The sequence below is a fragment of the Phacochoerus africanus genome, chromosome 2 (assembly GCF_016906955.1).
Source record: "Phacochoerus africanus isolate WHEZ1 chromosome 2, ROS_Pafr_v1, whole genome shotgun sequence".
Taxonomy (NCBI): domain Eukaryota; kingdom Metazoa; phylum Chordata; class Mammalia; order Artiodactyla; family Suidae; genus Phacochoerus; species Phacochoerus africanus.
In genome coordinates this window covers 202,835,637-202,858,458 of record NC_062545.1, presented here as the reverse complement: position 1 = coordinate 202,858,458, position 22,822 = coordinate 202,835,637, and the positions used below count along the sequence as shown (strand labels likewise).

At 36.7% G+C, this 22,822-nt stretch overlaps 3 long non-coding RNA genes across 4 annotated transcripts in view; 2 read left to right on the top strand and 1 right to left on the bottom strand.

Annotated features, from left to right (window-relative positions):
- LOC125119942 (uncharacterized) overlaps positions 1 to 7,332 on the top strand; it is a 46,228-nt gene extending 38,896 nt beyond the window's left edge. Inside the window, exons 2-3 of the long non-coding RNA XR_007133219.1 lie at positions 6,363 to 6,413; positions 7,300 to 7,332. This is a non-coding gene — a long non-coding RNA (uncharacterized LOC125119942). The remainder of the gene's footprint in view (positions 1 to 6,362; positions 6,414 to 7,299) is intronic.
- On the bottom strand, positions 1,378 to 14,460 carry LOC125119940 (uncharacterized). The gene is made up of 3 exons (XR_007133216.1): positions 14,075 to 14,460; positions 3,662 to 3,705; positions 1,378 to 1,717 (listed from the first exon to the last, which is right to left on the bottom strand). It is a non-coding gene; the product is annotated as an uncharacterized LOC125119940 (long non-coding RNA).
- Positions 7,325 to 22,463, top strand: LOC125119941 (uncharacterized). 2 transcript variants are annotated; one of them, XR_007133218.1, is made up of 3 exons: positions 7,325 to 7,356; positions 10,339 to 10,468; positions 22,082 to 22,463. It is a non-coding gene; the product is annotated as an uncharacterized LOC125119941 (long non-coding RNA). The 2 variants fall into 2 exon arrangements; XR_007133217.1 differs by lacking the exon at positions 7,325 to 7,356 and adding an exon at positions 8,123 to 8,301.
- Positions 22,464 to 22,822: the final 359 nt, after the last annotated feature.

Here is a 22,822-nt window from a genome sequence, read left to right as displayed (position 1 = left end):
TTGCTTTTTGGCACAACCAAAGCTAAGACGTATATAGTACTGGACTCTCACTAGGGGTGAATTAGCATGAAGAAGATGTTAGAAGCTTTGGGCAATTTGAGATAGCTAGGGTACTGGCAAGGTGTAGGTCAATCATGGGCATTTCTTGGCATTCACATGCCCAGTGATAATGGTGAATGACAACTACAGCAACACTGGCCTGATAATAGCAAGATCTCCAGGGGCTTAACCTGCTCAGGGATGAATGTCTGCTTCATCCCCCAGGTCTAGAAACCTAGACAAGTAGGTTTTATAACTTCAAGATCAGTTTCATCAATGAAGACTTCAGCTTACTGTAGTAATTTCTATCTATTGATCACATGTAGAGATTGTGACTGACCATCACCTTGAAGACAGAGGCAGATGCCACTTATTCTAGGGCATAGGTATATCTAGTGTTACAAAGTTATAGACTGAATTGCTTCTGGATTCTGGACTCATATCCTCTTAGCCTTGTCTCTGATGTCAGAACATATGTGGTGGGGAGTTTGGTTTACCTTAGGTTGACATCTTTCTTCAATCACTGGATGTTTTGCACTTTTGCCTTCAGATTTTTCCAGTGCCAAAGTTGCTTTTGGGAAGCCCTCTGTTCAAGCAGGCATGCTTAGTCTGGAGGTATATAGGGATTTATTTACCCCAAAGTAAATCTCAATTAATGTAGGTTATGAGCTATAGGTAAAAGTCACCAACCTTCAGGTAAACAATTCTTAAGTATTCTACATCCTCTTTAGAAGATTCTAGGAAGGACTCAGTGCTAGTTGTCTGCAATAGTGATTTTATTAATGCATCTCTGTGTTTGCTTTTTCATTTTCCTCATTCTTCCCAGCCCCTCATTTGTGTTCCGTGTTTATAAGTTCTTGCCTGAGGCACTACCTTTGGGAAAACTCAAGCTAAAAAAAAGTCTTGAAATTCCAATATGTCTCTAACCTTCATTTTCTACTCCTTTTTAAATATTGCTTTTCCTTGCTGCTTCTCTCTTATATGCTGAAGAAATAAATGGATAAGTAGAAGGGAGGGACCATCAACAAACAGAACAAATTGAATATCATTTATTCAACAAACTGAATAGAGTTTCCACAAGGACTTAAGCTGTCAATTGCAAGGGTCCACTGAGTAACCCAGAAAATGGTTAAAAATAGATTGTTTTGAAGTTTTTTCTCCATGAAAAGTCTGTTTTTATCTCTACATCTGGTATACAGCTGTCCTCCTGAGGGTTTTTTTATTATCCTCATGAGCCGAAACATCTATTTCTTATACTTCACACTTTCTTTCTTGGAGCACTTCCTCAATAATCTTAAAAAGGATTCATAGGAGGTAGCTCCTTTTTTTTTTTTTTTTTTCCTCATCCTTGACTCTCTGAAGAAACCTTTAATTTTTTTCTTCTACACAATTAAAGAGACATGGAATTACAGGCTAGAAATTATTTTCTTCAAATATTTGAAGGCAATGTCTTCTCATATTCAGTGCTATTATTGAAAAATTCCAAAGCAGTTTTGTTTAGAATCCTTTATATGTTATTTTTTACCCTCTCTGGAAGCTTATAGAATCTTCTTTAATTCCCATGATCTGAAATTTCAAGTGACTTGATGAAGGTCTGTTGTTTGGTTCTGATCTCATTTCCACAGATGTTTGGTAATCCTCAGAAAGCTTTAAATTATTCAATTGTCTTTTAAATAAACTAAAGGAAGAAGAAAGAAAAGAGATAGTCTATATTTACTCATGTTTAATACTTCTATTGCTCTTCATTCTTTCCTATAAATATGAGTTTCCATCTGAGGTCATTTTCTTCAAATTGAATAACTTCTTGCAGGGCAGACTTACTGGGTAGTAAATTTTATTTCCACTCATCTCAAAAAGTTCATTTTCAAAGGCTATGTTCACTTAACATATAATGTTGTTTTGATATATTTTTTAGTTTAAAAAGATCCCCATGCTTATATATATTCTATTGTGTTTGTTTCATTGTGTCTAATGAAAAGTCAGGCATTATTTGTATTCTTCTTCTTCTGTATGTAATTTTTAATTTTCCATTTAGCTGCCATCAAGATTTATGTTTGGTTTGGTTTTCAGTAGTTTGATTATGATGTGCTTAGATATAATTTTCTTTATATTCATCTTGCTTAATGTTCACCGAGATTCTTGGATATGTCGGTTAATATTTTAAAGACATTTGTAAATTTTAGGCCAGTATTTCTTCACATATTTTCTACCTCATTCTCTCTCTCCTTTCAATGGAAGACTTCAATTATATGGACATAGACCTCTGATATTAAATCATAGTCATGAAGGTCTTGTTCAGTTTTTTTCAATTTTTTAAAAATAAATTGATCCTGAAGTTTTTGATGCTGATCCACATTTTACCCCTCAAATCTTCAATATGTTTTTAAATTCATTCAGAAATTTTTCACTTCAGATATTATATGACATAGTTCTAGAATTTTCATTTTGTTCTTTTAAAGTAGCTTTTATTTTTATTTGCTATTCCATATTTGTTCAGTCTTTACAGTCATAATTTCTCTTAAATTTTTGAGCATATTTATGAACATATTTATGAACATATTATGAACATCCTTTTCTGCTAATTATGACATGTGAGTCATTTCAAAAAAATTGCTTTGTCTTAACCACTTTGTATCTTGACTATAGGTCATATTTTCCCCTAATTTCTAGCATTTTTATTTTTAATTTTTTGATTTTTAGGGCTATACCCACAGCATATAGAAATTCCCAGCCTAGAGGTCGAATTGGAGCTCTAGCTGCCAGCCTACACCACAACCATAGCAACACCAGATCCGAGTCGTGTCTACAACCTACACCATAACTCATGGCAACACTGGATCCTTAACCCACTGAGCGAGGCGAGCGATTGAACCCACAACCTCATGGATACTAATCAGATTCACTATGCTGAGCCACAGTGTGAACTCTCCAGCATTTTTAAATTATATACAATGCATTGAAGATAATTTGTTGTAGAGATTTTAGATCTTTACCTTTGTCAACAAGAATGTTGATTTTATTGTGAAAGGGCAACATTAGCTGAAATCTCTGCTCAATTTTTCAGTCTTTCAACAGTTGCTGTCTGCTGGGTTATTTGGAATCTACTCCATGTGTGTATAGTTAAGTGGTTAGCCAAGGATTTGAAAGGAGTTTATATGGAGATTTTGGGGCTTTCTCTGTGGTTTCTCCCTTTTAGGGCTTTCTCTGTTTGATATCCAGTCACTGTGGCATCCCTCAATTCCTTCCCTGACTCCTTAAGTCAGAAAGACAATGCCTTTCTTTATGAATTTCAGCCATCTTATACTACATAGACTGAGAAATACCCTCAGAAGAAAAGTTTTATAAAAGTAAATCTTGACCCAATGAAACTGCCTTCATTCAAGGGTTGAAGAATCTCCATTTTGGACTCCATTTGGCTCTACTCAAATATCTTTATGTAATTGTTTTTATTCTGGTTCAGGGCTTTTTAAAAAAGTTTTATTGAAGTATAGTTGATTTATAAGCTTGTAATAATTTCTGCTCTACAACAAAGTGATTCAGTTATACATGGTTCAGAATTTGAGGGTTAATACAGGCATTCAGCCATTCCTAGAAGCAGATTCTACTATTATAAAGCTCTTACCTTGTCATGTATCTCTTTAAAAAACTTCAGTGGGTCTTCCTTGTCTATAGAATAAAAATAGATTTGTTAGACTGGACTGTTTAAAAAAATTTCCCCACGATAGACCCATATTCTAGCCAAACTGAACTGGTCTCCACACATTCTTTTCACTGTTCTCCTTTGCCATATAGCTCCTTAGAATAACTTTTCTCCTATATTTGTATGTCCAAATCTTGCCTGTCTTTCCAGATCTAACTCAAATGTCAACTGGTCCGTGAAAGCCATCCTTATCTCCCAGTTTGAAGTGACATCATTTCCCACTAAACTATCTTTTTATTTTCTTATAGTTCATTATTTCATTCATTTAATAAGCCATGCAGGTATCATAAGCCATAATGAGCACAGAGGTTTAAAAGGTGGATAAAACAGGACTTCCTGTTGTGGCTCAGTGAGTTAAAAATCCTACATAGTGCCTATGAGGATGCGGGTTCAATCCCTGGCCTCACTCAGTGGCTTAAGGATCTGGTGTTTCCCCAAGCTGTGGTGTAGGTTGCAAATGCAGCTCAAACCTGGTGTTGCTGTGGCTGTGGTGTAGGCCGGCAGCTGCAGCTCTGATTTGACCCCTAGCCTAGGAACTTCCATATGGCACAGGTGCAGCCCTAAAAAGAAAAAATAAATAAATAAAAGATGGATAAAACACAATCTCTATCCATGAGAAACCTCTTCATAAGGTGATAGAGAAACCCAAGTCAATCAGAATGTGATAAGTACTGTATGCAGAAGTTGCTGTGGGGAGAAGCTCTGAAGAGGGAAGACAAACTCAGTCTAGAGTATTAGGGACAGCTCCTTGAGTCAAATATTCCTAGACCTGAGTCTTGAACAATGAAGGAGGAACATTCCTTAAAGAGAAAACTATAACTGTGTAGGCAGGTAAGTAAGCATGAATATTGCATGCTTAGAGAAATGCAAATTATTTATATAACTTGCAAAAAGTGTATTGTGGGTGAATGGAAAAAATCTGAAGTCATCCTTTTTTCTTCATTCTCTATGTCAAATTCTTCTGAAAGTACATTTCCTTCTCCTTAATTCCCATGTTACCATCTTAGTCCAAATCACCACCAACTTGCAATGGATTTCTGAAATGCCCTTATAACTAGTTCCCCTGCTTCTATTCTTGTACGCTTAAACATCAGTTTTCACTCCACAGCCCAAGTGATCTTTGGAATATGTAAACAAGATGATGTTGCTCCCTTGCACACAATCATTCAGTAGCTGCCCATGGCACTAAAAATAAAACCTGAACTCCTTGCCATGACCTCCTCCACCTCCTGGACATACCACCAGTTATGGGCACTGCCTACTACCCTGACCTCATTTTTTATGCTTTTTTTCTGCCTTAATGTGCTTCAGATGTTAAGCCTTTTTCTCAGTTCTCAAACACTCCAAGAGTTCCTCTACCATAGGATCTTTACATTTGCTATTCCCTCTGCCTAGAGTGCTCGCTTCCTAGTCTTTATATTTGGCTGCTTCTTGTCTTTAATTTCTTAGGAAAAATATCATCTCCTGAAAGGGACCTTCACCTCCTCAGTCAGATGGTCACTTTAAATTGTTCAGATCACTTTGATTATCTCAAATTATTTTATTTACTTATTTGATATCTCTCTCCCACCAGAACGATATTCTTTATTTTCTTCTTTTTATGGCCACACCTACAGCATATGGAAGTTCCTGGGGCAGGGGTCAGTTCAGACCTGTGGCTGTGGCCTAATCCACAGCCATGGCAACACCAGATCTGAGCTGCATAGGCTACCATGCTGTAGCCTGCGGCAATGCTGGATTCTTAACCCACTGGGCAAGGGATCAAACCTGTATCCTCAGAGACAATGTTAGGTCCTTAAACCACTGAGTCACAAGGCGAACTCCAGAACCATATTATTTTTGTAAGCAGGGGTGCTCTGTATATTCTTTAACCTGCTCAATGTCCTGGGAGGCTGACTTCTAAAAGCTGCATCAACTGAGTTTCCCAGCCCTTTGGCTTTCTATTGAATTCATTTAAATGGAGACCAGAGGGCAGAGGGAAAGTTTTAGTGGTATCTGTGTTTTCCTACCAAAGGTCACAGCTCCTTTCAGGCAGTCCTTTCCTACAGCTCTTGGATTCATCACCAATTCCTCTCTCTGAAGATTTAGGCATGGGTGGTAAAGTTTGGCTACCTGGCTTCTATTCCTAGCTGTTGTTAGTCCCAGGATGCTTGTTTTCACTAATGCTGCCCACATCATTTACAAAGAGACCCTTCATTTAACTCTTTAATTATCTGTTTCAAGGACCTCAACTCCTTTCTGGGACCTTGAACTTTGTTCTTCACGGTATTGGCAGTACTTAACCCAGAGCCTGGTATAGGTAATGATCAATATCTTTTTGCTGCATGAATGAATGATGGGACTTTTTTGTTCTATAAACAGAATCTATGAAGCTGCAAGCTCCTTTAATATTTTAAAACCAGGATTCCAGGTTTAAAACTTCTTAAAGAACTAAACTTCTTGAGAGCATAGTCTTTTGTTTCATTTTTTAAATCTAAGCCTAAGATATGGTGAAAATTGGCATCAACGTTTTTTCTTTCAAGAAGTAATTGTATGTTTGGCTTTCGAAAACACAAACATTATTTTTAATATTTGCTGTTTCTTGGAATCTGAAAAATAGATAAAAAAACATCTATTTTTACAGGTAAAGAAACTGAGAATCAGCTCTGAAGAGTGATTGTCCAAGGGTACTACGGTATAACAACCAGTTTTGTCTTTCAGATTTCTGCTGTCTTGATGATATTAGAGTGTTTCATCAACTATTAAGTTAATCCCCAAGTCAGACTTAACCCCGGAGACACCTGACCCTTAATTTTTTTTTTCCAGTTGCACAAACTTGCCATTTCATTCTGATAACCAAAGTTCTTATAATTACAAAAGATTTGGGGGAAGCAGCTGCCACTGAGTTCAGTCTTGCACCAAATATTATCCCACAGAGGTCCAGTTAAACTCTAGATAGCACCAAGCATTCTCTCCTAGGTACTCTAGTCTAGATGGTGGAAGCTGTGGCAATTTACCCACAGGTCCCACTCCTCCAGACCTCCTGCTGGGTGACTCCTCCGTCCTGCCTTCTGCAGGGTCAACCCTCCCCAAGATGCGTTGATCCCATAAGTTTGTATAGTATAGGTATACACCATGTAGACAGAGGCAGGAACAGCTATACAGGATCTTTTTCACTTTAATTATTTGGCTATGTCTTGTTGTGACCTTCTTGTGGGCAAGGACTGAAAGTTAAATGCTTTGACTCCTTAGGACCTAACAGAGTGCTTCTGGACTTGGTAATCAATCATTTAATTCTACTGAATAAAAAAAGATATTCTTCAAATCCTGAACTTTATACTAATGTCATCAAGGCTGCAATGATAAGCTGGCTCATTCTAGGCATGTTTTGGGATATGGAACTAAAGGAGTAATTTAAAAACTTGGAATAAATACAATAAAATACACATTATGGTTATAATGATGTATATATGTGTACATGGGACAAGAACAAAAAAATTAAAATAGGTTGTTTTAGTGTAATAAAGTTACCGGATAATCTTTATTTTTATTTTTTTGCTTTTTCAAAAAACATTTTAAAGGATATGCAAAATGAATACAATGTTGGAAGAAGAAGAAAACTTGGAAGAAAATGATAGGTGAGTAACAACAATGATTAAAGAGCTGTGATAAAGAGAGTTATAAATCAAATGGTTTCCAGGTTGCAGAATTTGGAAAGAGACTTATGTGAGGAGGCTGATCTACAAAGGATGATGACCATCTCCATTAGGGACCAGACAGGAGGCACCAGATTTAGGTTACAGTATGAGGGATTTAGATAAGAGAAAAGGAAAAATTTTCAGACAGTGAGATTTGATAGACACTGGAATGTGTAACTGGGGAAGCTTGTGGAATTTCCTTCTCTAGTGGTCGTTTAAAAATAGAACAGCATCTCATCTGCCCGAAGGATGGACTCTGTTTGACCTTTCAGAGTATCCACTGAACTCAGAGGGCACACACACCTTTGAGAAGGAAGTAAGCTTGAATTACCGTGGGTAGCTTGTGATATGAAAATAGGGTGAATAAATTTCATGTTTAATTTGATTTACCTATGTCGTATATGTAAACTATGATGGTTACAGTTCTTACTTTTCCTCTCAGTTGAGTGTTTTCATTTTTAAGGCTTGGAGATTAGGGTTTAAGTAAAAATACTGTAGAGAGGGAAGGAGGAACTCATCTTACTTATAGAGCATATTTTTACAGGGACATAGGTAAGGAGAAAAAAAAACATTTTGGACAATTTTATTCCACTTCCTGTTCTAAATAAATTAAAAAAAAAAAAAAACACTGACCTTTCTGTTGACTTTAGTATTTTTAGGGTAAAATTTTAAAAAGTAATTTAGTCTACATGTTTCTTAAAGTGTTTTTGGCAGAATTGGTATTCCAAACTGGAAGAGGTTCTCTGTATTTAATTTCCTCTCCGGAAGTTTACCTTCAGAAGTCCAAGTGTGAGGTCAAGCCTTGGGTTGCCGGAAATGGTAATGTCCTTTACTGTCTGAGCACCCAGACAGCACTTAATGAAACATCCTACTTTGTGGACATTGGTAAGGATTTAAGTGCTTTATCTATTTCCTTGTACTTTGCAATCCGTGATTTCTATATTTAAGAAGACTTAAATAAAATTATATGTAAGTAGGAGCTGTGTTCTCTATATTCAGATTTTCAGTTATAGGTGCTGTCTCTCTTCCTTCCTAAAAACCAAAGGGTACTGCAGGTCAAATGGACGTAAGTTTTATAGAACTCATTATCTACCTCAAGAAAAAACAATTCCAGGGTTTTCTAAACTTGATTTCTTTTTAACTCTGTTTTGTTGACCTCAGGACATTTATAGGTTAAAGCAGTAGATCATAATATCTTCTGTTTGCAGAGCTCTTCAAATTTGTCAAAGTGCTTATTCAGCTAATATGATCTTAATAAGATTTGATCTTAATAAGAACCTCATGAATGGCATGATCTTATAGATGAGAAAATAGAACCTCAGTAAGGAGGTGTAACTTGTGCAGGATCATAAAATTTGAAAATGTAGAGTTAGAAGCATTTCTGATTTCAAAGCCTGTGACTTTTCCATGGCACTATGCTATGCTGTTTGTGAAAATCTGTGATCTTCCGGTGTTCTATTTTTTTTCGTATCTTGACAATATTTTTGCCTCTGATTCATTCTGAAGCAAAATCAGAGACCATTACACTAATGTTCTTATTGACAAATAGAAAGTTGTGCTAGCATTCTCATAGAATAAAATACCAAAGATTAAAAAAAAAAATTGCTGTTCCACACATTAAGTCATGAAAAGTGTTGATAGGGTACTCCATATGGAGATTATAACCTGTTACAATTCATGTTAGTGACTGATTATTAAGCAGCATTTTTTAAAATTAAAACTTTAATGCATCAGTCTCTAACAGAATGTTGAACACAACTTCTTTGCCCCTGGCTCTCTGTCTTCCGTGTCTTTGGGGTACAGTGGCTTTATTTCCTTCTCTAACATTTCGGAAGTTTGTTTAATACTGACTCAGAGGAAGCATTCTAGCTGAGTCCTCACATGGTCTTGTTTACAGCCCCGGAGTGCACATAATAGATAAGCTACTGATTTCCACAAGACCCCCCACACTTCCTGGGTGTGTGGGTGTGTGTGCTTGTGCCTGTGAATTAAGATTGTGCAATCTCCCTGCTAGCTGCATCAAGTTGCAAAGTCATTTCACATCTCAAGTATTTCTCCAGCAAGCCTAATTTCATAAACCAAGAGCCATTGTATTCCATAGGAGATGTGCTAGTAACTAATAATTAACACTGAAAAGCCCATGAGTTTATAACAAGATCAAACCTGATATTGAGGCAAGGAGTAGAGAAATTTGCCTAAGGAAATATTGTGAAATCAAGCTGCAAATAGCCATAGATGAACACTGTTCCATCTGCGGGATTTCTTTCCTAGATTGTAATTATAACTACCACTTATAGAGAGCCTAGTTCCATGGCACGGACTCTGTTAGGTCAGCATCATCTTATTTCTTTCAAGTGGTACCCCTGAAAGGTAAATATAACCGAAACAATTTAATAGAAGACCAGAGAATTCAAATAAGGTTATCCTGTGTTGTTGCCCCGATCTCTCTTTTTGGTTCCCTTTTTGATGTTACTCTACAAGAAATTTAATTGTAGGTTACATAAGGTATAGTAGAATTTATTAGAACTGCCACTGAATATTAAGGGGGTTCAGGCTAAAAGTGTTTGGAGGATGATGATAGTGGGCTTAGAACAGCTCCATTAAACTCTTAAACATTTCAGGGAAGGTATATCCAAGGCAGAAATGTCACACATACCTCAGATCATTCTTACCTGGATATGCAGAATGTGTACATGACTGTGTATATAATTTGTCTTGGCCACAGTGTTGAAATGATTAAATCCATCAGGAATAAGTACTGAACATTAAAAATCCAGAAGCAAAATTTCTTCAACCAACTCTTTGCATCAAAACTAAACAACCTTTATTATCTCAAGATTGTGCTTATCAAATTAGGCATTCCTTGTAACTCTTGGTATTTATAAGCCGTCATAATTTTTTCTCTTTGTTTTCTCTTTCCAGCTGCTGCTACTTCTGAATTATGAGGCTTGCCATGCATAACTCCTGCAGTGGATAGTTTATTTTTGCAAAGTGCATGGAATGAAACTTGTGGGGATGTAGACTGCAGGCACAGAAAGATCTAAATGAATGTGTAAGAATGACCACAAGGCACCAGGCGTGGGTGTATTTATCCGTTTGTCTCATTACTAAGAGGTTTTAGTTCCAAAAAATATCCGGAAGGATTTAGTTTAGGGGAAGTGGGGAGGGAGAAGGAGTGGAATAAAGATCTTTGAATTTTTAAACAGCTTATTTGAGCTTCCAATTGATATATTCTATTTTCTTCACATCAGAATCAGTGTTTCTTCAGGGACAATTAAAGAAAGATTTTCATACCAGTGTACATGGGCATGAAAAAGTTGCTTTTGAAATTTATTTAGTATGTAAACAAAAAGGCAGTTTATTTGAAAGAAAATTGGAAATTAGAAAGTTTAAATATTAGTTATTAAAAAAGCAATAGGACTTTTTGTGGCCCAGAAATACATTTGTCTTGGTAGCATGTGTTCTGCTCCATTTTTTTTTTTTTTTTGGTCTTTTTAGGGCCACACCCACAGCACATGGAGGTTCCTAGGCTAGGGGTCAAATCAGAGCTGTAGCTGCTGGCCTGCACCACAGCCACAGGAACAGCAGATATAGGCCTTGTCTGTGATCTACACTACGGCTCACAGCAACGCCAGATCCTTAACCCACTGAGTGAGGACAGGGATCAAAATTGCATCCTCATGGATCCTAGTCAGATTTGTTTCTGCTGAGCCATGACAGGAACAGCTGTTCTGCTCCATTTGAAAGCTGATGGCGTTTACATAGTCCTATCTCATGTCCTACTTGTCAAATAGCTCATGTAGTTCCATCGACAGAGGATGGCCCTTTACTCTCTTTGCAGGGCTAGCATATGACAGTGGTAAGGATATTCAGTTCTGCCTTCAGATTGCTTTGGCTAAAAGCACAACTCTGTCTCTATCAAATTTTGTGACCTTGGGCAATTTGGTTAACCTCTCTGTGTTTCAGTTTATTTGTAAAACGGGGATGATCATAATATTACTAATCTTGTGGCATTATTATGAAGATTAAAATGAATCATGATAAGCCCTTGGCACATTGTAAAAGATCAATAGAGTTCAAAATTTACACACAGTCATATTCATGTCTTTCTGGGATATAGTTCTATGAGTTTTAATATATACATAGATTACTTTAACTACCAATACGCCAATGCAATAGGATACAGAATAATTTGAATACCCTCAAAGAATTCCCCTCTGCTGCCTGTTTGTAGGCAGACACTAGTGCTAATCTCCATCTCCCAGACCCTAGTCCCTGGCTACCACTGATGTGTTTTCTGTTCCTATGGTTTTGCCTTTTTTCAGAGTGTCATATAAATGAGATAATATTGTATGCGATTTTATGAGACTGACACCTTTCACTTGGCATAATGCTTTGTGATACAATCTGATATTTACATAATCCTATCTGAAGAGCTGACTTCATGGAAAAGGGATTAGAGGAGAGTTTTTTTAAGGATCATTAAAGGGAAGAAAAGATCAGATTAATATTATCCTAAAGGAGAGTTTGGCTTAGTAAGGAAATTTTCAGTTATCAAAATAGAATGAATCAAAAGGAAATTATTTCCCTGTCATTAAGTGTCTAGAGACATAGCTGAAGGGCCACTTGGAAGGCACGGTGTAAAAAGGGCTCAAATATAAATTAACCGAGAGAAAAGTGAATTCATGTATGAGGGCTTAGAGTAGGTGAGGTGTTGGAAGGTCACAAATAACCCCAAATAACCTCTAAATGTAACCATATTAGCTCTGTATCATGTGGGTGCAAATGAACTTCTGGTGGCTTCCGAGGTGGCTTGGACTCTAATCACCTCTGGAGATGACCTGTATAACTGGCAAATTAGGCAGCTGCAATTATAAAAGCGGGAGAGGAGAAATCTTAACCACGATTGGTAGAGAGCATGCAGTGGGGGTGGGGGATAGCAAGACTGAAGGAAGAAGAGCTGGCTGAGCAAACAAAGCAGCAACTGGTGGGTGTGGTTGCAGTTGTAGGTCAATGTACTGCGTATTTCGCCCTGGGGCAGCAATTCTCACCATATTCTACAAATATGGTGTGCATTCTCCTAATTTATACACACATACACACATTATAAACACACATCTAGTATATGTGTTTTTAACTTGATCCATCTTTATTTTGCCAATCAGTTAATGTGCTCCTAAAAATTGGAAAGTTTATCGTATCAGCTATGATTTTCTGGGCATGTTCTAGGGGAAATTTATGTGCAATTTTATTTAATCCTTGAGTCAATACTCTGTGGGAGAAATGATTTTTTCCATTTTATATATAAAGAGACTGAGGTTCTAGGAGGTGAAGTGACTTATCCAGAGAAACAATCTAGAGAGTGTGAATAAAATCAGAGCCAGATTTTGCTCTCAGCAACATCTATTTATTTTTAGAGTCTATCCCTGTTGCTAGGCTTTTGCCTTTACTCTGCTTTCACATGATGATGAGAATGGTTGGATTTGGAGTTTTTTCTACTTGAAAGTCCATGATCCAATTTTAAAGTCCATGAGGGAAAATAGTATCTTATATATTAAAGTGTATTCTATAATGATACTTTCTCATTGTGTGTTTACTGTTATTAATATTGGTAATGATAATACTTTACATCCAGAGTTCTTAACTGAATTTAGCAAGAAGTTGAGGAAAGGAATGCTAAGCTATGGAAAGATCTTAGAATTAGGAGACCTAAGTTAAATTTTCAGTTCTGCTCTTTATAGCTGCCTGATCTCTCTCAGCCTAATGTTCTTTGGTGAATTCAAAATGATAATACCAACTTCCCAGAGGAGTTATATGATTTAAATGAGAAAAATGCATGGGCAAAGGCCTAGTTATGCTTATCATATGGTAGGTATTTAATAGGGGTTTGAGAAATTAGATGAAAATATAATTAAGAAACACTTCTAGTTTCAAGACTTAAACATAGGAATAAAGAGTATGGTTTTTAAAATTTGGATTGTAGTCTGTTGGAACTGGTCTACGCTTGGTGGTTTTAGCATAGAATACACACAATTATTTTGTTTATATTCAACTCAATTTTATGCATTTAAGTATGAATCTAGTTAAATCAACAAGGCATACATTGAATGAATTAAATTTAAGTATGGGATGGTATATAGTTTTCCATGACAGTTCATATCTAAAGGTATATAATCTTTCCACAATTATTCTCTCCTTTTAATTGCTTTCATATTGAGACTCTCATAATAAATCCTTTTGGAGCTTTCACTACTAAAAGTGAAAAAAGCCAAACTGAGCTGAAAAGTTATTTGTACCTGCTTTATTTTAGCACATATTCTTTTTGCTTAAACTTTTCTCTGATCTGAGAGAAATGATATGTGAGCAGTTAGGAAATTTATGTTCCACTAGGATTCAACCTTCATAAATCTTACCGGCTGTGGCTGCGTTATTCCACTTTATGTTTGGCATATCTTTTTTTTTTTTTTTGGCCGTGCCTATGGCGTGCAGAAGTTGCAAGTCCAGAGATCAAACCTGTGCCAGAGCAGTGACCGAGCCACAATAGTGACAACACCAGACCCTTAACCTGCTAGGCCACCAGAGGACTCCTAAGTTTGGCTTTTTTCACTTTTTTAGTAGCAGTTTTCCTGCTATCCATTTGAAATTCGGTTCTACTTACCAAATAGAGTTTGCTCTCACTTGTGTTCCACATGCTGATATTTGTTGACACAAGGGAGGAAGCTGGCCATATCAAGCGAGGACAGCAGAAGTTTGGCAGCCAGCTAGGATCAGTGCCCGGTTGTGCAGAAGAGAGGAGAAGACAACGTGGGTAAAATTGAGGATTGATAATTATGAGAGCAGGGTGCTCAGCTGGAGGTAGCTGCAAAATTGTTAACACAGGAGGAGGGAGGGCAAGCACTCTAAAATGCTGCTGGAAGCTTGGCTACTTCCCCAAGTCCCAGCTGTGTTTCATCCCTCCTTGTTGCACTGAGGCACAAGCCCCTCCGTCTTTTTAAAGGCACAGATCACAGCTTCTGATACCAGCGAAGAGAGTTTATACAGAGCTCACTCGAAAGTACTTTTAAGGGATCACTTTAAGGACAATATCTGCTCCATTTGTTTAGAACTGTGTGTGTGGGGGGGGATTTTTTTCTCTTCTACTCACAACTCCTCATTACACAGGTGAAACCAAGGTGGTAGTTGTCAAAAGGCATAAAGTCAATCAAGTTTGATTTGGTCTATCACATGCTTCAGTCAAACTGATCACAAAGAATTGAACTTAATTGCAAAATTATTTATTTTTTATTTTTTTTTTGTGTGTTTTCTAGGGCTGTACCCATGGCATATGGAGGTTCCCAGGCTAGGGGTTCATTCGGAGTTGTAGCCACCAGGCTATGCCAGAGCCACAGCAATGTGGGATCCAATCCTTAACCCACTGAGCGAGGCCAGGGATCAAACCCGCAACCTCATGGTTCCTAGTCGGATTCGTTAACCACTGAGCCATGATGTGAACTCCCTTAATTGCAAAATTCTATTAATGATGCAGTGCTCTCAAAAGCTTTTGTGTGTTTTTAAACTCACTTCAGTAGAGTTGTAGATTGATAATACTCATCTGTCCTAAAAGTGGACATCTTTACTGCAGAAATTACTAAAAAAGACATGGCAAACATTTTCTGCATCTTCCCAATGAATTTATTGTTACTTTTACCTCTTTCTTTCTCTCTCTCTCTTTCGTATCCTGGACATTATCAACATTTAACTAAAAACATAAAAAATACACTGTTTTATATTTTGAGAATTTCTCAGCTACCTCTCATCTACATTTGAATCTTATAATAACCTCATGATATAGATGTTATTACCTTCATTTTGCTCTGGAGGAGATAGGATCAGAGACATTAAGTGCTTTGAGAACACACAGCCAGTAAACATGTAAAACTAGATTCTGAATCTTTGTACAATGACTCCAGTGTTTTTGCTCTCTTTTCTAGAGCATACAGCTTTTGTGTAGATGCTCACAAAATATTGGGTAATATAGATTATATACTATATATGAAGTGAATCTACTTTCCATATTGTAATAATCTTTTGACCTCTCCATGTTCCTCTCATTTCCTATCCTAGTTTGTTTAACAAGTCTATTCATCAGGTATAAAATCGTAATAACACAACTGAGGCAAAAAATTCAACAGTAAGAGGAAGCCATGTTATCAAGAAAGTCAGAAACACACAAGTGCATGATATGAAAAGATAAACTATTCCATGTCAGCTATACATTAAACCTGAAAAAGAAAAAATGAAAAAGAAGAAAAAATGAGTAGCTTACTATTTGGAAAATAATAAAGAAACATCTTGATTGACCCCATAAGCTATATACCAAGGTGAAAGCCAGATAAATTAAAAATAAGAAGTAAAAGTAAAAAGCCATTTTAAAAAAACTGTATGAACATGAACTTACCTCATTTTGTGAGAGGACAAGGATTTTTAAGTATCAAGACAATAAAAGAAGCACAGACAAATGTCTATAGATTTGATTTCATAAAAATTTATTTCTGAATATTCAGAACATAAACAAAACAAAAATCAAAATAAGAGAAAATATTTGGCATCAGATTAAGAAGGGCTGTTATTTTTAATATATAAAAAGCTCTTACAAATGAAAGACAAAATCACTAAGACTGCAACAAAAAATGGGCTAAGGATATAACCAGACAAGTTAGTGAAGAAGAAATATAAATGACTCATTTAAATTAAAAGATCTCAACCCATTTTTTAAGAAAAGTATTAATTAAAACAAGATACCCTTTTTCCACCAAATGGAATGAAGCTTCCAAAATATATATTCAGTTTTGGTGATGGTCTGGTGAGACGGACACATGTCTATTGGTGGGGTTATAAACTGGTATGAACTTTCTGTAGAGCACTTAAAAATATTTCAAAGAACCTCAAAGAAGCTCATGCCTTTTAACTTCATAATTCTCTTTCTAGGAAAATACTCTGTGGTTTTAGCAAAGATCTCAAACAAAGATATACACACACATGAAGATTTTTATTTCAGTATTTTAGGACAAATTTTTATTATGGAAAATATTGTACCACTGTAAAAATAGAGACAATATTACAATGAATCTCTATGTACATATCATCCAGCTTTAGCAATTATTAACGTTTTCCTAGTCTTATTTCATTTTCTTGCTTGCTCTCTGTCTCTCTCTCTCTCCCCCCAGGAGTATTTTAAAGAAAATCCAAGACATCTTATTGTTTTATTTCTAAATATTTCAGTATTATAAAAGCTTTACAAGTATACAAAGGCCATTATTAAGTCTAAGAGAATCGAATAGATTTATGTTCATATTTCCTCGTTGTTTCAGGAACGTCTTTTTATTATTGTTTTGTTCACATTAGAATCCAAAAGAGGTCTGCACATTACATATGTTGATGTTATGTTTCTTAAATTTCTTCTAATATAAAACAGTTCCCCTTTTATCTTTCCTGTGTTATTTATTTGATAAACAAACTAGGTCATCTGTCCTGTAGAATGTCCTACATTCTAGATATAGCTGATACCTGCTTCATGGTTTCATTCATTTTTTTTCTGTCCCTCTTATTTCCTGTAAATGTGTACTTAGAATGAGGCTTGATTAGAGTCAGGTTCATTTTTATTTTTATTTTTTGGCAAGAATACTGTATGTGTGTTGTTTTGTATTTCCTATTGTATCATGCCAGAGCACACATTTCTGGTTGCCCTACTTTTAATGATGCTAAGATCAGTTTGTAGGTTCTGGTGAACCCTTTTTACCAAGTTCTCTCTTGACTTTTTACATAATTGCTAGTTATAACATTCACTAATGATCATTGTTTACATCCATTACTTCATTAGAATTTTTTATTGAAGAACTATGATTTAGAATATTATATTATCTTCAAGGGTATAGTGTAATGATTCAGTATTTTTATAGCTCATACTCTATTAAAAGTTATTACAAAGTAATGGCTATAATTCCCTGTGCTATACAATATATACTTGTTGCTTGTCTATTTTATGCATAGTAGATTGTATCTTAATCCTATACTATGAATTTGCCCATCTCCCTTCTCTCTACCCCAGTAACCATTAGTTTTTTTTCTAAAGATACATGTACCCCAATGGTCTAAAATGATAATTTTCTAATTCTGCCAATTATTTTTGTTGATTAACTGGAATTTTTCTATAAACAAAAACCTTTCCTAACAATTTGGTTACCCTAAGATAATTCATGCAGGAAAGTCATGATACATGCTTGATTCTTTTGCTTATTTATCAGTTTTTCAGAGTAATGTGTTAGTGCCCTTGCTACCTCTGTCTTATTGGTTTATAATGGTACAATCTGGAAACTACATAAATGACCATTAATAGAAGATATCCTGTGATGTATTTATGCTATAAATATTGTGCAGTCTTTAAATTTAAGAGAATATTAAATAGCATAGAAAAATATTTCAAATAAAATATAAAGTGAAAAAAGACACAGAAATATGCATATATTGTGATCGAAATATTATCTCCAATACATACAGTGTAAAATCCTGTCTCAGCCTCAGATATTAGGATTGTCATAGGATAGTGAGTTTTAGGGTCTTGAAATTTTATTTATTGGACTTCCTATAAATATGTTACTTTTAACATTAAAGGAAAATGTAAATTTGTTTAAAGGAAAGGGCTCTGGATAAGTCATACTCAAAGAGGCTGGTACAGGGTGATCTTAGCTTCAGCTTTGAATTCTGTTTTAACTTTGCACCTTCTTTTCTACATCTAAATGAGTTTGTATGGTGCTAACTATTCAATTGCAGAGATTTTAAATGGGTTCCCTTCCTTAGACTTGGAGACTTCTATTTGCATTAAACATAACACTCCCTGTTGTCTCACACAATCAGTAGAATGGGGGCTTAGTAAACTGAGTCATGCTCAACTCAATTTGATCAGTTCAGAAGGCAACAAAACTGAATTTCCTGTTTCTGTTTCTTTCCCATAGTGTGTGTGTGTGTGTGTGTGTGTGTGGTGTGTGAGAGAGAGAGAGAGAGAGAGAGAGAGAGAGAGAGGAGAGAGAGAGAGGTGAGAGAGAGAGAGAGAGAGAGAGAGAGAGAGAGAGAGAGAGAGAGAGAGAGAGAGAGAGAAGAGAGAGTGGTCTCTTGGTCCCTATCAGGTGAACAGATGGACCACAACCTCAAGACTGCATTTCTTGTGAAGACCTGTTTAACATACTAAATTTGCTGCTTAGTTTCAAGATGAGTGAAAGGGAACCAACACACTGGCTTTGATTTTAACAAGTTCTCAGTGATCCTCAAGAAAATCCTTGATTCTACAGGAACCTCCCTGAGGTCTAGTTTCTTCTACCTCTGTAAAATGCAGATCAGATGGTTTGACTCATAGGGTTGTTTCCAGCACAATGTATGTAAAACTGCTGGCACAATCCTTAGCAATTAACATATGCTTAACAAATGCTAGTTTTCTCTTCTCTCTTCCCAAAGAGAAAGGGAAGCTGTCTTTTCCACTTTTACTGTATTATAATATTAGAGAGCAGATCCTGGGGTCAGGCTCTTTAGATTCAAGCCCAGCTCCTCTCCTGGCTTTGGGCAATTGATATAAATGAAAGTTTTGTGTCTCAATTTCCTTATCTGAAAATATGGATAATAATAGTACCTACTTATAGTCTGCTATGCATATCAAATAAATTAGTAAATGCAGAGTGCTTAGAACCTTTTCTGCCACAGACTGGGAACTATACGGTGTTAGCTATGATACTTATCTGCCTTAGAGGAATGGAATTTCCAAGTTCAAGATTCAAGGCACTTCCTCCTTGGATAATGCGTGAGATACACTGACCACTTCTTACTTTTTACTTCTCTTTTTCTAGGCCTTATACAGACCTTTTTTCTTCTGTTGACACATGTAAAACCGCCACACAATCCAGATTTTACTTAATCAGGTCAAGGTTTCCTCCTGGGATTGTAATTGACTAGAATTCTGTGAGGTTTATCCTGTTTGCCTTGTCCCTTTAACTCGTTGTTGTGATAGTAGTGGTGGTGATGGTGGTTGTCCTGTGTAGGTGGTATGTGTGTGTGTGTATGTGTTGGTCTTGAGATACAGTGGTACAATCACCCTGATAGAATTTCATGTAGCTGCAACTTTCCACACATCCATTTTATGACTAGTCTTTTGCTAGGAAATTTCTACAGATTTTTTTTTTCTTCTGTTATGGGACATGTTATTAGTATCTCTCTCAAAATGTAAACAATGCACTTTGCTTGGTGGGGGTGGAGAGGGAATGAAGTAAATTAAGTTCTTTCAAATGTGTTGAGAACAGAGGGTTATTAAGTTTAGGAGAGGGTGCTGAATAACTCAGAGGGTCAAATCACAGGGCCAAATTATTCAGGAATAGGATGACCAAAGCAGTGCACAGGGAGCACTGATCCCAAATGGAAGCATTATTCTCAGACATAGAGACTGTATCAGAAAACATTTCCCATTCAAACTGAAGAAGATAAAAATAGATCCAAAGTAGGTGTAATATACCCTCTGTGGCAGTAACCCAAGAAATAATTTTTAATTGTGCTCTCAGTGAGACCAAGATGTCTTTTCTATTTATTCACAGGCACCAGGGTGTTTCTCAAGTTGCATCAGAGTGTTCAGGGTGTGTACCTATGAGAACAGGATAGTAGTATTTCAACACACCTATGGGAATCTTGTATTATCAAAACAGATCGTATTATGAAATGGAGTTTGGGGAATTGAGCACCAGTGAGTAAAGCCTTCTCACTAGGCAGCCAGCAGTTCTCAGAGTACAAAGTAACCTGATCCTGAGGGCAGGATCCATTGCCTGGACAGAGATAGCTAGTAAGGGATGGAACAACCCAATTACCTATTCTTCTGAAACTACTAAGAGCATCTTTTCCCAGCTGATTTAATTCTGTCATCACAGGGGCATAGAGGGGGTGTTTGTTTTTTTCCCCCACTAACTATTCATACCCAACAGTAGGAAGTGATTTGTGTCAATACTTGATGCTATAATCTTTTTTTTTTGTCTTTTCTTGCCTTTTCAAGAGCCGCTCCCATGGCATATGGAGATTCCCAGGCTAGGGGTCCAATCGGAGCTGCAGATGCTGGCTTACACCAGAGCCACAGCAACGCGGGATCTGAGCCATGTCTGCAACCTACACCACAGCTCATGGCAATGCCAGATCCTTAACCCACTGAGCAAGACCAGGGATTGAACCCACAACCTCATGGTTCCTAGTCGGATTTGTTAACCATTGCGCCACAACGGGAACTCTTGTTAGATGAATCTTCTATCTGGGGCAGAAAACACAGGGCCTTGTGGGCCATGGTAAGGATTTGGGGGCTGTGAAGCCATTTGCGGGTTTTAAACAAGGAAGTGAGAGAATATGTGGCACTATTTATATATCTATAAAATAGGGAAATCAGAAAAATCATCTACTTTATTTATTTTAAATTAAAAAGAGTCACTTGCTTTCCATTCATGAAAACTTTAGAAACACTCTAAGACTGTGTATTAGCCAAGGTTCTTCAGAGAAACAGATAATAGAAATAAATAATATATATTTCATATGAGGATATATATGTATGTGTGTGTGTGTGTGTGTGTGTGTGTGAATGAATTGGCTCTTATGATTGTGAGGGGCAAGCCAGCAGGCTGAAAGTTCAGATAAGTGTTGATGTTACATTCTTGAATCTGAATTCTACAGAGCAGCAGTCTGGAGACTGAGGCAGAATTTCCAGGTTGCCATCCCAAGGGAAAGTCCTTTCTATTCAGGAAAGCTCTCTTTGCTCTTAAGGCCTTCAACTGATGGGATAGAACTCATTCATATCAGGAGGGCCGCCTGTTTTAGTCAACCTCTACTGATTAAATGTTAATCACACCTAAAAAACCAGCTTCATAGCAACATCTAGACAGGTGTTTGGCCCAAAAACTAGGCACAAGCATTTAGCCAAGTTGACACATAAAATTAACCATTGAAGATAATAAAGAATTTATGATGTTACCTTTAATTTAGAGGTGACTTTATTAGCCTAGGAAAGTCAGTTGACCATTCTTGCTTTAGGCCTGCAATCAGTAAGAGAGAGAGGGCTTCTTATCTGCTTCACACTTGGAAGTGGAAATATAAGGTAGCTGGAGAATTTTATAGTCTCCTAGAAATCCAAGGTGATAAGTACCATTATTTGAACACTTCCCTTTTTTTTTTTTTTTGTCTTTTTGCCATTTCTTGGGCCGCTCCCGCGGCATATGGAGGTTCCCAGGCTAGGGGTCTAATCAGAGCTGTAGCCACCGGCCACAGCCACAGCCACAGCAACACGGGATCTGAACTGCGTCTGCAACCTACACCACAGCTCACGGCAACGCCGGATCCTTAACCCACTGAGCAAGGGCAGGGATCGAACCCGCAACCTCATGGTTCCTAGTCGGATTCGTTAACCACTGCGCCACGACGGGAACTCCTGAACACTTCCCTTTTTGTCCTAATATCACTCAATCCTTTTGTTGACAACTATATGATAAGGACTAATGACTTTAGCTTCATTATTGACACTGTGGAAAACCGCTAATTGATTTTTTAAAAATTAACTGGAATTTTTCACCTTAAAACAAATGTCTTTACTTCTAATGAACAACCTTTTTTCCCCCCTTAGGAAGGACTATTTACAAAGCCCTATGGACCATGTTTGAAGAAGATGAAAAAGGACACTGGAATGGGGTTCTGGAAGGTTGTTAACAATTTTGTTTGATGACGGAAAAGAGTTTCCTTCCTACTTTCTGGTTTAAAAAGTCTTTCCTTACAAATTTTGGAGCCATGGTGATAAATATACTAACCAAAGAGAAACATATATATAGTCCCAAGCTCATTATGTATCATGTAAGGTTTTTTTTTCCCCAATGAATTTTATTATATTTATAATTTTACAACCATTGTCACAGCCCAATTTTACGTTTCAATCCCAAACACACAGCCCATCCTTCCCCCCACAACTTTTCTCCTTTGGTGACCATAAATTTTTCAAAGTCTGTCAGTCAGTTTCTGTTCTGCAAAGAAGTTCATTGTATCCCTTTTTTTAGATTCCACATGTAAGTAATGGCATATGACCTTTGTGTCTCACTGTCTGACTAACTTCACCTAGCATGATAATTTCTAAGTCCATTCATGTTGCTGCAAATGACATTATTTCATTCCTTTTTATTGCTGAGTAATATCTCCTTGTGCATATGTACCACATTTTCTTTATCCACTCCTCTTTCAATGCACATTTAGGTTGCTTCCATGTCTTTGGCTACTGTATATAGTGCTGCAATGAACATTGGAGTACATGTTATATCATCTAAGGTTGACAAGGAAATTCTAACTTCTTAGAAACTCAATATTTAATTGCCTAAAG